At 34.7% G+C, this 11,750-nt stretch overlaps 1 non-coding gene across 1 annotated transcript; it reads left to right on the top strand.

Annotated features, from left to right (window-relative positions):
• Positions 1-3,578: 3,578 nt before the first annotated feature.
• TRNAP-UGG (transfer RNA proline (anticodon UGG)) lies at positions 3,579-3,652 on the top strand. Its single transcript has one exon. It is a non-coding gene; the product is annotated as a tRNA-Pro (tRNA).
• Positions 3,653-11,750: the final 8,098 nt, after the last annotated feature.

The raw sequence follows: 11,750 nt of genomic DNA on the forward strand, positions 1-11,750 counted from the left end.
ATTAATTACTCTGCGCGCTTTATAAGCAGACATACGTATATTTCTTGCCAAAGCTCGTATCTCTGGACTTGGACTATTATTTCCCATTGACTCCATTGTCCCTAATGAATGACAAGTCTTTCTCAATTAACGACCAGATTTCTTATCGTTTCTTGCATGTCCCTTAAAAAGTGGGGTAGGTGCAAATTCCCCCAATTTGTGGTCTACCATACGATCTGTTACATAAATGGGTAAATGTTCCCTCCCATTATGAACAACAATTGTATGACCGATCATTGCAGGTACAATGACAGATGCCCGGGACCAAGTAACTATTATCTTCTTTTCTTCTTTTATGTTTAGATTTTTAATTTTCCTCAATGAATGATTAGCCACAAAAGGATTTTTTTCAGTGAACGTGCCATGATCAATTACCTTTCTTTCCTCTTTTTTTTTTATGGATATCCAAACATTCTTACTCACGTCGACGAAGGATTGAAGCATCACTGTATCTATTTCTCTTCCGACTTTTCTTTCCAAGTGCACTATAGCCCCAGGGGGTCACAGGTTTTTTCCTGCCAATTGGGGTTCTTCCTTCCCCACCTCCATGAGAATGGTCTACAGTGTTCATAGCTACTCCTCTTACCTCAAACGCTTACCCAACCAACGTTTAGCTCCGGCTTTATCGAAACTTCTATTGTTTGCAGTGATATTACCCACTTGTCCAATTGTGGCTGAGCAGTTTTCAGATATTAAACGAACTTCTCCAGATGGTAATCTTAATGTGGCCGATTGATCTTCTTTTGCGATCAGTTCTGCTACAGCACCTGCCGCTCTAGCCAATTGTCCATTCTTTCCAAGTGTTATTTCTATGTTGTGTATAGCCGTGCCTAAGGGCATATTGGTTGAAGTAGACTCTTATTCCGATGAATAAAAATCCCTTCCCAAACTGTACAAACCTCTCTCAAGGCATACAACTTTCTGGATGTATATTATATTCACATATATTGAATAAATATAATCGAGATGAGAAGGAGCATCTATTATATTCTCCATGTCCCGATTCTCTACATCCTAGGTCTCTTTATTCCATCATCTGGCTTATATTCTTTATGTAGCATTCAGAGTGAATGACTTTATCAAATTACGCTAATACTTTCGTATGTTATGGATAATGTAGGAGGCATATTAAACATCTTCAACCCTCAAATCCAACCCTCAAAATTATCCCTATGAAGTGGAATGTTCGAGCCTGGATTGAGGGCAAATAAGCTCCAATTTTTTGTTTATTTGCATCATACTCGGCCAAATTATAGGAATAGATTACCTTCTGATATGAAAAGATTTTATATAAAAAGGAATAATTTTACATATGGACAATTATTCAATCTTTTGATCATCCACAACAATCTATCTTCCTTGCCCATTGGTGAAATAGGACCCGTTCACTCAGAAAAAGAGATTATTTCATTCATCAAATCACAAGTATCTAACATATTATTACCTAAATATTTAAAATGAAAACGAAGTGGTGACCAAACGTTTATATTAATCTATGATTTGTACAGATCCTCAATTTACTAACTCGATTGAATCCATTCGTTCGTGACAAGATATATCTTTCTTCGATCGAAGAGATTTCTACAACGCCTTTAACAAAAGAACAAATAGTCAATTTTGAAAAAACTTTTTGCCAACCTTTTTTTAAAAGATCCAATTCAGAAGAAAACAACTTTGATCAGTGCTTTAAAAGGGGTTTCAGTTCAAACGTGGGTCTTATTCAAACTCGATCTTATCAAGATGATTTACTATCCGAAATGTTTTCCAATAAGAACGAGGAAATTTTTCCTCGTATTCAAGATTGGTTTGTAACCGAATGTTTAAAAAACAAAATAGTAAACAAAGACATAAATGGAAGGAGTACCCTTTCTAATTCATCTAAAGAGGAACATAATATTTATAGGATCTCTCAAATAGATAGTATTTTTTCAAAATAGGATTTGTTCAAAACATATATGCCCTGGTTTTTTACCTCTGCATGGTGTAAATATATTGAAAATATGCTTTTAGATACTCTTTCAGAGATATTACTACATGGCAGTAATCCATTTGTATCTATTTTGCAAAATATTAAGCATAATATTTTGCTTAAACGGAATATATTGTGGGAACTTTCTCATCCATTATGGGAACCTATACAATGTAAATTGAGAACGAATCTTATTAATAAGTTTTTTTTTTCCAAGTAATAATTTCAAGGATTTTTTCCCTTCCTGCAAGGATTTTTTAATAGAGGAAACTAGTGATCGAGAGAAGTCATCAGTTCCATTCATATGGGCACATATGAGATTACTAAATGCTCGGGGGTATAAATATGGGATTCTTATCCCTTTTTTCATTCTTGGGTATTCTATTCTTCAATATTTTAAAGTTATTTCTTTCACCTTTATCAATATAAAGATATACTTTGAACTCATCAAGTATTTAAAGCATCCATCATACGTGATAGAGTTGCAAAAAATGATTAATCCTCCCGTGCCTAATAGCTTTCTCTATTATACAATAGACAGATCTAGTTCTCTTCCACAGAGTATGAATAGTTTTTTTTTTCTATGAAGAGGAAGACGAAGACGAAGAGGAAGACAAAGAATAGAAATATAAAATTGCTTATAACTATAATAAGAGAGTTGAACGGAATTCTTAAAAACGGAAAAAAATCATTGGCTTATCGAATTCTTTATCAAGCCATCAAAAAGATTCAACAAAAGACGGATAAAAATCCACTATCTGTTCTACGCCAAGAAATACGTAGAGTAACTCCCAATGTAACAGTGAAAGCAAGACGTGTGGGTGGATCGACTTATCAAGTTCCCACTGAGATAAGATCAACCCAAGGAAAAGTACTTGCCATTCGTTGGTTATTAGGGGCATCTCGAAAACGTCCGGGTCGAAATATGAATTTCAAATTGAGTCACGAATTAATGGATGCTGCTAGAGGGAATGGCAATGCTATACGCAAAAAGGAAGAGACTCATAGAATGGCAGAAGCCAATAGAGCTTTCGCACATTTTCGTTAACTCATAAACAGGATATAGATCTACCTATCTATATAGTGGATTTATATATTCTGATAAATTAGAAATTGATTCCCGTTCAGATCGGACAATATGTTTATCAGAACAAAAGAGAAAAAATAAAAAGAAAAAAGCATAAATCATAGATAGATCTAAGTCCTCTTGGGAAGGCTTCCTTGAGGAAAAAGGAGATAGATTATGGAGGAATATTCGATCCTGGTATTGTAAATTCTCCTTATTGATCATAATGTGTAAGTGATTCAACCGTATCAATAGTTATGAATCCTAGAGAAAACTCTGAACTGATGAATATATATATAATGTGATCCGGGCTGTGATCCTATTTATAGAAAAGGAAAATGATGTTTCATCACCATAATGAATAGTGATATTCTAGATAATAGACCCTACATGTATAAAGTCTTTTCACTCACCAGACCGAAGAGAAATGAAGGTGGAAAAATGTGGGAAACAGATTTCGAATTCTATAAAATAAAATTAAAATAACATTGTCTAATGATTAGAAGGGATGTAGCGCAGCTTGGTAGCGTGTTTGTTTTGGGTACAAAATGTCGCAGGTTCAAATCCTGTCATCCCTACCTTTCCCTTCTTTTCTATGGAAAGAAAAGAATAAAAGATCATTTGATATCGATTCGACGGGAACATCAAATAATTGAATCGTATCAGATGCGAAAGTGTTTTGCTCTAAGAGTATCAACAAAAAGAATCCTACAAAACGTGATTTTGTTCCTATCAAATCCAACCCTCAAAATTATCGATAATTCATTCCAACTGGAACTATAAATCTTAATTAAATGTCTCATGGTTAAGAAATCTTTAAATTTTAATCTTTAGATCTCGAGTTTGTTTATTGTTATTTTTCGTATACTTTGAAAACGGCCATCAACTTAAAAAAATGTATAGATACGTCCAAATCTCTATTACAGAGTTTTTCATTAATGTATTGTGACGCAGTGTGTGGTGGCTAAATATTATTCAACTCATTATAGTGTTCCACACTATATTTATTATCTAGTATTCAATTCAGTGTGCATTTCCAGTTTTGGTATTCAGGATATATTTATATAATAATGCATAATATTTTGCTTTGTAAAATTAATAAATAATATATTTTTATAATTTAAATTAAAAATATTATTAAAATTTAAAAATTTATTAAAAATATATAAATTAGTTTTGTTTTATATTTATAATGTGTTATAATGTTAATGTTTTAATAAATAATATTAAATTATGTTAATTGTTTTTTTTTTTAAGAAATTGATTAACATATAAATAATGGAAAATTATATATTTGAAGTATATCATATTTATTAATGTGGTTGTTTTAATTTAATATTTTGAAAAAATAACCAATATACAGTTTTTTCTACTAGCCAGCCAATGGTTTAACTTTAGCTAGGGTTCCATTTCAACTAATAGACAACCATAAAGTTGTTTTAAAATAGTAGACACTCAAGGTTTCCTATTAGCCAATGGTTATTTCAACTAATAGCCAATGGTTATTTCAACTTGTTTTAAAATAGTAATTATTCAATTTTCATTGTTAAAAGATAGACACTCAAGGTTTCCTATTAGCCAATGGTTAGCCAATGGTTTAACTTCAGCTAGGGTTCCATTTCAACTAATAGACAGCCATACGGGTGTTTTAAAACAGTAATTATTCAACTTTAGGATTAGGATTAGTTAGGATCAAACAAACTTGGGAAGGAAATTATTATGAAATTTTAACAAAATTTATAAATAAACTTGAAGTTTATTTATAATTGCATATCAATAATCATAAAGCATATTTTAAAAGAAAGATTTAAGAAGAGATTTAGAGAAACAATTATTAGACAATTAAAATTAACAAAAGTGGTTTTCTTACCTCTAGTCTAATATTATGAAATCCGAGTAGGAGCCGATCTAATTTTTGCTAACCTTGGAGAAAGGATTATTGACCTAACATGAATTTAAAGCAACCCTATAAAAAATTAATAGGTCAACAACCTGCTACAATTTTTAGATAATTGGAACACGACCTTTATGGAAAAAAAGGAAAATTAATTGCAATTTTATATTTTTAAATAGACTACATTATAGAAGAATACCATGGGAAAAACCATGGGTTGTCAAAACCCAAATTCCAAAAAATGTTGGTAATTTACATAACATAACATATGACATTACAACATCTCTTCCATATCAGATTGGACAGAGTCTCTTAAATACTTCTCAGGAAATTTGATCCCTTTAGGCACTTGGTAGATGTGGAGTTAAGATGGATCTAGGTTGATTTAATTTCCCCCTTTAAATAGGTTATATTCTACATGAATACCATAGGTTCTCATACCATGGGTGAACGCCATGAAGTTATTTTTATTTGAACGATTTTTTTATATTATTATTTTTATTTTATTTTTGATCGAGTAAAAATGTTTCTTTGTTACTAATTTTATTTTTAAAACTTTTAAATTAATTTGACCTAGTCAAAATCTTTATAGGACATTACAACATCTCTTCCATACTGGGCTGGAGAGCACCTCTCAAGGCAACCAACCTAGATCCACCTTAACTCTGGATCTACAAGGGCCTAGAGAGATCGAATATCTTGAGGTGCATACCTCTTTTAGAGTGAAAAGAGATTTGATCTGTCTGCTCCCTTGGTAGATCCAGAGTTAAGATCGATCTAGGCTAATTTATATTTTTCACTTATTTTTTATAAATAAAGTTAAGTTTTATGTTTAATTTTGATCATTGTAAATTTGTAACTCTATATGCTTCTAATTATTAATATGATTTTATGTTTTCTTCCATCCGTTGTTAATTTGCAACCTTTTCTCACCTCTCATCATTATAAATTTGCAGCTCTGTTTGTTTCCAACTATTATTATGGTTTTATTGTTTGCTTTCAACCATTGCTTTTCATTGTTGTAAATTTACAAGTTGAGAATTATTTACAAAATATTATTAACAATTTAAGCGTTTTTAAAACAATATATTTTTTCCATAACATTAAACCACTACCAAAAAAAAAGCCTCAATACTTTGCAAAATTGGAAAAAAATATTTTTTATTATATTACATTTATTATACAATTAAAAAATTCCAATCCATGTAAATATCTAGATCTAAAATATTTCTTGTAATCATTATTGAGAAGGAATTAAAAAAAAAATTACTTCAAAATTTTACAACAATATTCTGTGAGGTCAGGGTTTTTGGTCGAGCTTGGAAGTGAGCCTTTCTACCTGGTACAATATTCCATAAACATAGCCTTGTTGCCTGGTACAATATTCCATAAATGTAGCAGTCACCAATCTCCAGAAACCTTGAACCACATAGAAAAAGAAATTTTATAACAATATAATACCATACACTATCAAACATTTGATGTTGATAGAAAGATAAAACATTAACTTCACATTCAATATATTTATATACATTATAATAATAAAATTTTGAAATTAATAAATGTTTATGAATATGATATAAAAAATAAAATTTCATTTTAGAGAAAAAAAATGGAATTTCATTTTATATGTCAAAGTAAAACTTTGAATTTGGTTGAACTGAGTTTATTTTTTAGTTTTTTATCAATAAATTTTTAAAATCAATTTAATCTAAAACTTTAAAAATAAATTTTAATTGAGAAAATAATTAATTTAAAATGTTGAATGTATATAATCTATATGTATAAAACCTACTTAGATGATATTAAACATAATACTTTGGTAAAATAGTGTAAACATTATAAAACAAAGATGGAGATATTCTGATAACTCTGCTTGAACTGAGTTTATTTTTTAGTTTTTTATCAATAATTTTTTAAAATAAATTTAATCTAAAACTTTAAAAATAAATTTTAATTGAAAAAATAGTTAATTTAAAATGTTGAATGTATATAATCTAAACGTATAAAAACTACCTAGATGATATTAAACATAATACTTTGGTAAAACAGCGTGGTTTATGTTATAAAACAAAGATGGAGATATTCTGATAACTCTGCACCTTGAGTTTAGAAATTCATGAAAGTGATCATAAGATTTTGAAAAGATGAACTTAATTAGTTTCTTCCACATACTTATCATTATGATTTCACCTATATATTCATGTTATAGTTTCACACTATTACCAAAAATATTTAGAATGTAAAGAAAGAAAAAAGGAAAAAAAAAAAAGTATTGAAAGCAAAAAAGAAATACAAAAAACATAATTTTGAATCAAAACTTCAATTTGATGTTGCAGCTTACCTTTACCAATAATAGTTAAATCCTAAACAATGTTGCACAATGGATTTGGAATTTCTATAATTACGTCTTATGGATATTTGTAATGCTCCTAGTGAAGCGATAATATTAAGTAAGACAGTAAATTTAACTGTGAACTAAAACTCTGTTTGGTAAATTATAATAACTCTGTTGTTATTGCTATTAATTATTATGATAATTAATTGTGTTTATCACTGTTTCATTAAGTATGTGATTAATTGTTGTTAGTAGCTGTTGAGGTAGTTGAAACAAGAGAAAAACCTAACTACCTTCATGTGACGGTTGAGACCCCAGAAGGAAAAGGGGGAATACCAAGTCTGGTAAGGATCAGATGGCAGAGTTGTGGTGGTGTGCTATGTCTGGTAGTGACCAGATAGCCTGTGTCTGGAAGTGAGAGGCTTCCTGAATCCGCTACGTCTGGTTAGGATCAGATAGCGTGACTCTGGTATAACCAGAGGGTTTGCAGACAGTGAAGATCTGCAAAAGTGCTTGGGGGTGGAAGATCGAGGAGGATCTTCCTACGGTCGGGAGGTCGACAAGCGCAACGAAAAGGTTTGCTACTGTTCAGGTATGGCTTGCTAAAGCATTTAAGAATTCATTTAAATCTGTGGAATTCTTCTAAGGTCTTTGATACGTAAGTAAAGGTAATGGGAAAAGATTTAAACATTCTTTTAAAAACCTAGCCTCTGCGCAACTGGCAGAGTTTGGAACTGGATTTTTCAATCAAAGATCATTAGTGAAAACATGTCGATCAAAATCTCTGTAGCATAAGCGATAGAAAGAATATAAAACAGGAAAGTATTACTGTGTAAGCCATCCTCTGTAATCCCAGATGAAATAGAACAAAAGAATCCATCACTGTGCATAAGCGATGTGTTTATATATCGAACCGAGAACAACAGTTAACACTCGGACTTACCCAGACCTTTTACCAATATAAAAAAACAGGCCATTTAATCATTTGCGGAGCAGAGCAAGTAATTCGAAGTAGTAATCCATTATTCAATATAAAGCTTCAACATTTAAATATATAGGCATGCAAAAAGGAAACAAAAACAGTCTGACAGAAATACCCCTGTCTCCGAGGAACGGAGGAAGGGTCGTGACCACCATGCATGCGTAACACATATTAACAGATGCCCCGGCTCCGAAGGGAATCGCCGAAGCTGTGCTTAAATATAGATAGCCAGCAGGGGCTTAGTTGCCAGAACCATTGACACAGAAAGATTTAACCATAGAAATGAATATATACGGGAAAAACGAACAGAGGTAAGTGTTCAAAGACTTATAATCACAATAAAAGCTGCAGAGAGGGCAAGCAAGCCCAGTATACATCGAATAACAGTACTAGAGCCAAATAAAGGTCTTCGTGCAAACCAATATTAATTCTTAAACCAAGATTAAACCGAGAACAGTTTCATGTAAACAAAAACATTATTCAATCTGAAGCATTCGTCCGCCTTCAATATCAACAGTCCATAGTAAGGAATCAAGTTATACAATACAAGATGGGCATACAGCGCCTCTTAATGGAGGTTTCCGCCTGAATGCTAGCGGGGAAAACCCGATACTTTATAAACAACAAAATATGAAGGGGAAACGTGGAATTTCCCATGGGAGGAAACCCCTGTGTATGGCGGAGGGATTCCGAAGCTTGAGCAGGCCCCGACATCCTGTTCAAACGGTCAGCGGCTCAGCCGTTACCACAGAAAAGCCAAACGAGCCTACGATTCAAATACATAAAAACTCTTACCTGGACATGGGTTGGCAGAGAAGCGGAGAAGGTCTTCCAACGCCGCTGGTTCAACAACCGAACTTTCCCCCTGAGAATATCAACATAACCAGAAACTCATAAAAACGCCGAAGAAAACTGTATACAAAAGCTGGAGGAATCGTAACTATAACCGAAGCTGTAAAGCTCGAGAACCTGTGAGGAACATGAGTATGGAAAACAAGAAAAGCGGTAAACCTGAAATAAGGATAAGTCGATACCTGATCCGGTGATGGAGGGCAGAGGTATCCTGCAGTGCACCAGGCCGCTTGGAGGTAATGGATTTTGAGTAAGGCGGAGCGCCATGAAGCCGTAAGTGATAGGAGGTCACTTAGCAATGAAAAGGAAAACAAACTATAGCAGCAACCACATAGTAAAACCTTTAAAGCACCCACCGCCTCATGGCTCAACGGCAGCCCTTGATTTGGGCGGGCTCATTTTCCATCGTTCGATCGCCAGTGGTTGAACCGGGAAACAACTGTGAAATGGTAAGTTCGAGATTTGTCAGACGGTATGGAGTACCGAGCACGCGGAGGCCGCATGGCAAGCCGGAGGCCGGCCGTTCATCGTGCCAAATGGACGATGCTAAGCAGGCCAGCTGGGTGAGCATCAGAGCCGGACGGGACTCGCGGCCTCGGCTAACCTCGATGAAATAAACTAGCACGTATGAATAGAAATTGCCATAAAAACATTTAAGACTGAAGTGCCGCTCATATCCCTTACGTACATACCTTTTGATTACTCGAGACATAACATGAGTCAACCTTGGTATAATCGTTAATGAATCATGGGCATGGACAGATGTTGAAACAGTGAGTCATATATCGACTTTGTATGAGCGGGTCGAAGTACAAATTAAACATAAGAACGATTTTATATTAAAGTCTTCCTTGTTATATTGTTCGTTAATGATAATGTTTATAATTTGATTGCAATGCGAAGATCCAATGAATGTATATATATTCACATGTTTATACGGCGGTAAAAAAAAATTTAATTTTGTAATGGTGTGTGACAAGTGGTATCAGAGCCCAGGTTACAACTCTGGACCTCGGGTTAATTTTAATAGAGACAGCAATGTAAAGTAGCCTCCTAACAAGCCAGTAAGGAGTATATTGAAATATAAAAATTACATCTGTTGAATGAGCTAATTTTGTTCAGGTGACAGCGGAATGAGGAGAACAAGTAGCGCTCCTCATGGAAATTTGGATCGACCAGATAACGTTGCCCACCCTCAGGGGAATCCTGAGATATGGGTACAACTGGGAGAGGAAGGCCGCAACACTGATTTGACAATATTGAGGACAGTCCAGGAGCTGAAGGACGAAATGGCCTGTTTGCGTGAGGACAACGCAAGACTAAACATGGAACAAGAGAGGATTCTGAAAAGTTTATCTGATAAACAACATCAACAGCGGTCTCATCCTAGGCCTGAGCAGACACGAGTATCAGATGAACAAAGCTATCACACTGAACAGGAGGAAGCAGAGGAAAGGGCGGAGGCGCGAGGAGAAAAGTCTGTTAACGCTTCTGAATATCAAACTCCAAAGAAACCGCGGATAGAACTACAAGGGGAGTTTCGGAAGATTAAACCACCCCATTTCGATGGGGAATCAGAAGAAGCTGCAGAGGCTTGGCTAATCAACATGAACAAGTATTTCCAAGTATACGAGTATGATCACCATCTTAAGGCACGACTGGCCATCTTCCAGCTGCAGGCCAAGGCTACATTATGGTGGGAAGAAGTCAAGATGGTGTGGGGGGTGAGTGAGCAAGATGTGACTTGGGAGACTTTTCAAAGATATTTCAAGGAAAAGTACCTGACAGAACGCTTCTATGATGAAAAAGCACGAGAATTTCATGATCTGCGGCTTGGACAGCAGACCATAGATGAGTTCATAACTAAGTTTACATCTCTGCTTTGCTATGTACCGTACATTCGGGAGGAAAAGGCTAAGGTGCAGCGGTTTGTTAGCAGCCTACCTCAGGCTATGTGGGAAAGAATCGAATTTGATAATCCGAAAACGATGGACGAAGCAATTCGGAAGGCTAGAATATGTTATCAGCAGAACAAACAAAAAGGAGAAAATTCTGGAAAGCGTTGGGCGGATAAAAAGGGCAGCAGAATGACCATAGGAGTTAAGGGAACTCGCAGCAATTTTCACAAGGGATTCTCGAAAGGGGCCAGCAATAGAAACCCATCAAGAAATCAGATCAGATTTAAGCCACCTGCTGAATCTAAATACAGTGAACAGCCGGTTAGAGCTGATAATGAGGGCTCAGTTAGGCCACCGGTTCAGTGCTGGGGTTGTGGCGGACCCCATTATATTAAAAATTGCCCTCACCGGAAGGAAAGCGATCAGGTGTCCCAGATTTACGAAGCCTCCACAGTGGGAGACGTGGCTCGGTCCATACCCAGAATAAATGCCGCACTCGAGGATCGACAAGCTGATTACCAGCCAACAATGATAGAATTTGAAGGTAAGATCCTTGATCGAACTGTTTCCATTTTAGTAGACCCAGGAGCTACTTTAAGCTACGTAAGTCCCAAAGTTGTGGAAAGTTGTAGTTTGCAAACTGTTAAGTTTAAGAATCCCTGGTTAGTACAGCTTGCCACCGGGGCCAAAAGACGAGTGCTGGCTAAGGTCA

The sequence above is a fragment of the Pinus tabuliformis genome, chromosome 3_1 (genome assembly GCF_031772625.1).
Source record: "Pinus tabuliformis cultivar Carrire ecotype Pingquan chromosome 3_1, CPIR1, whole genome shotgun sequence".
NCBI lineage: Eukaryota > Viridiplantae > Streptophyta > Pinopsida > Pinales > Pinaceae > Pinus > Pinus tabuliformis.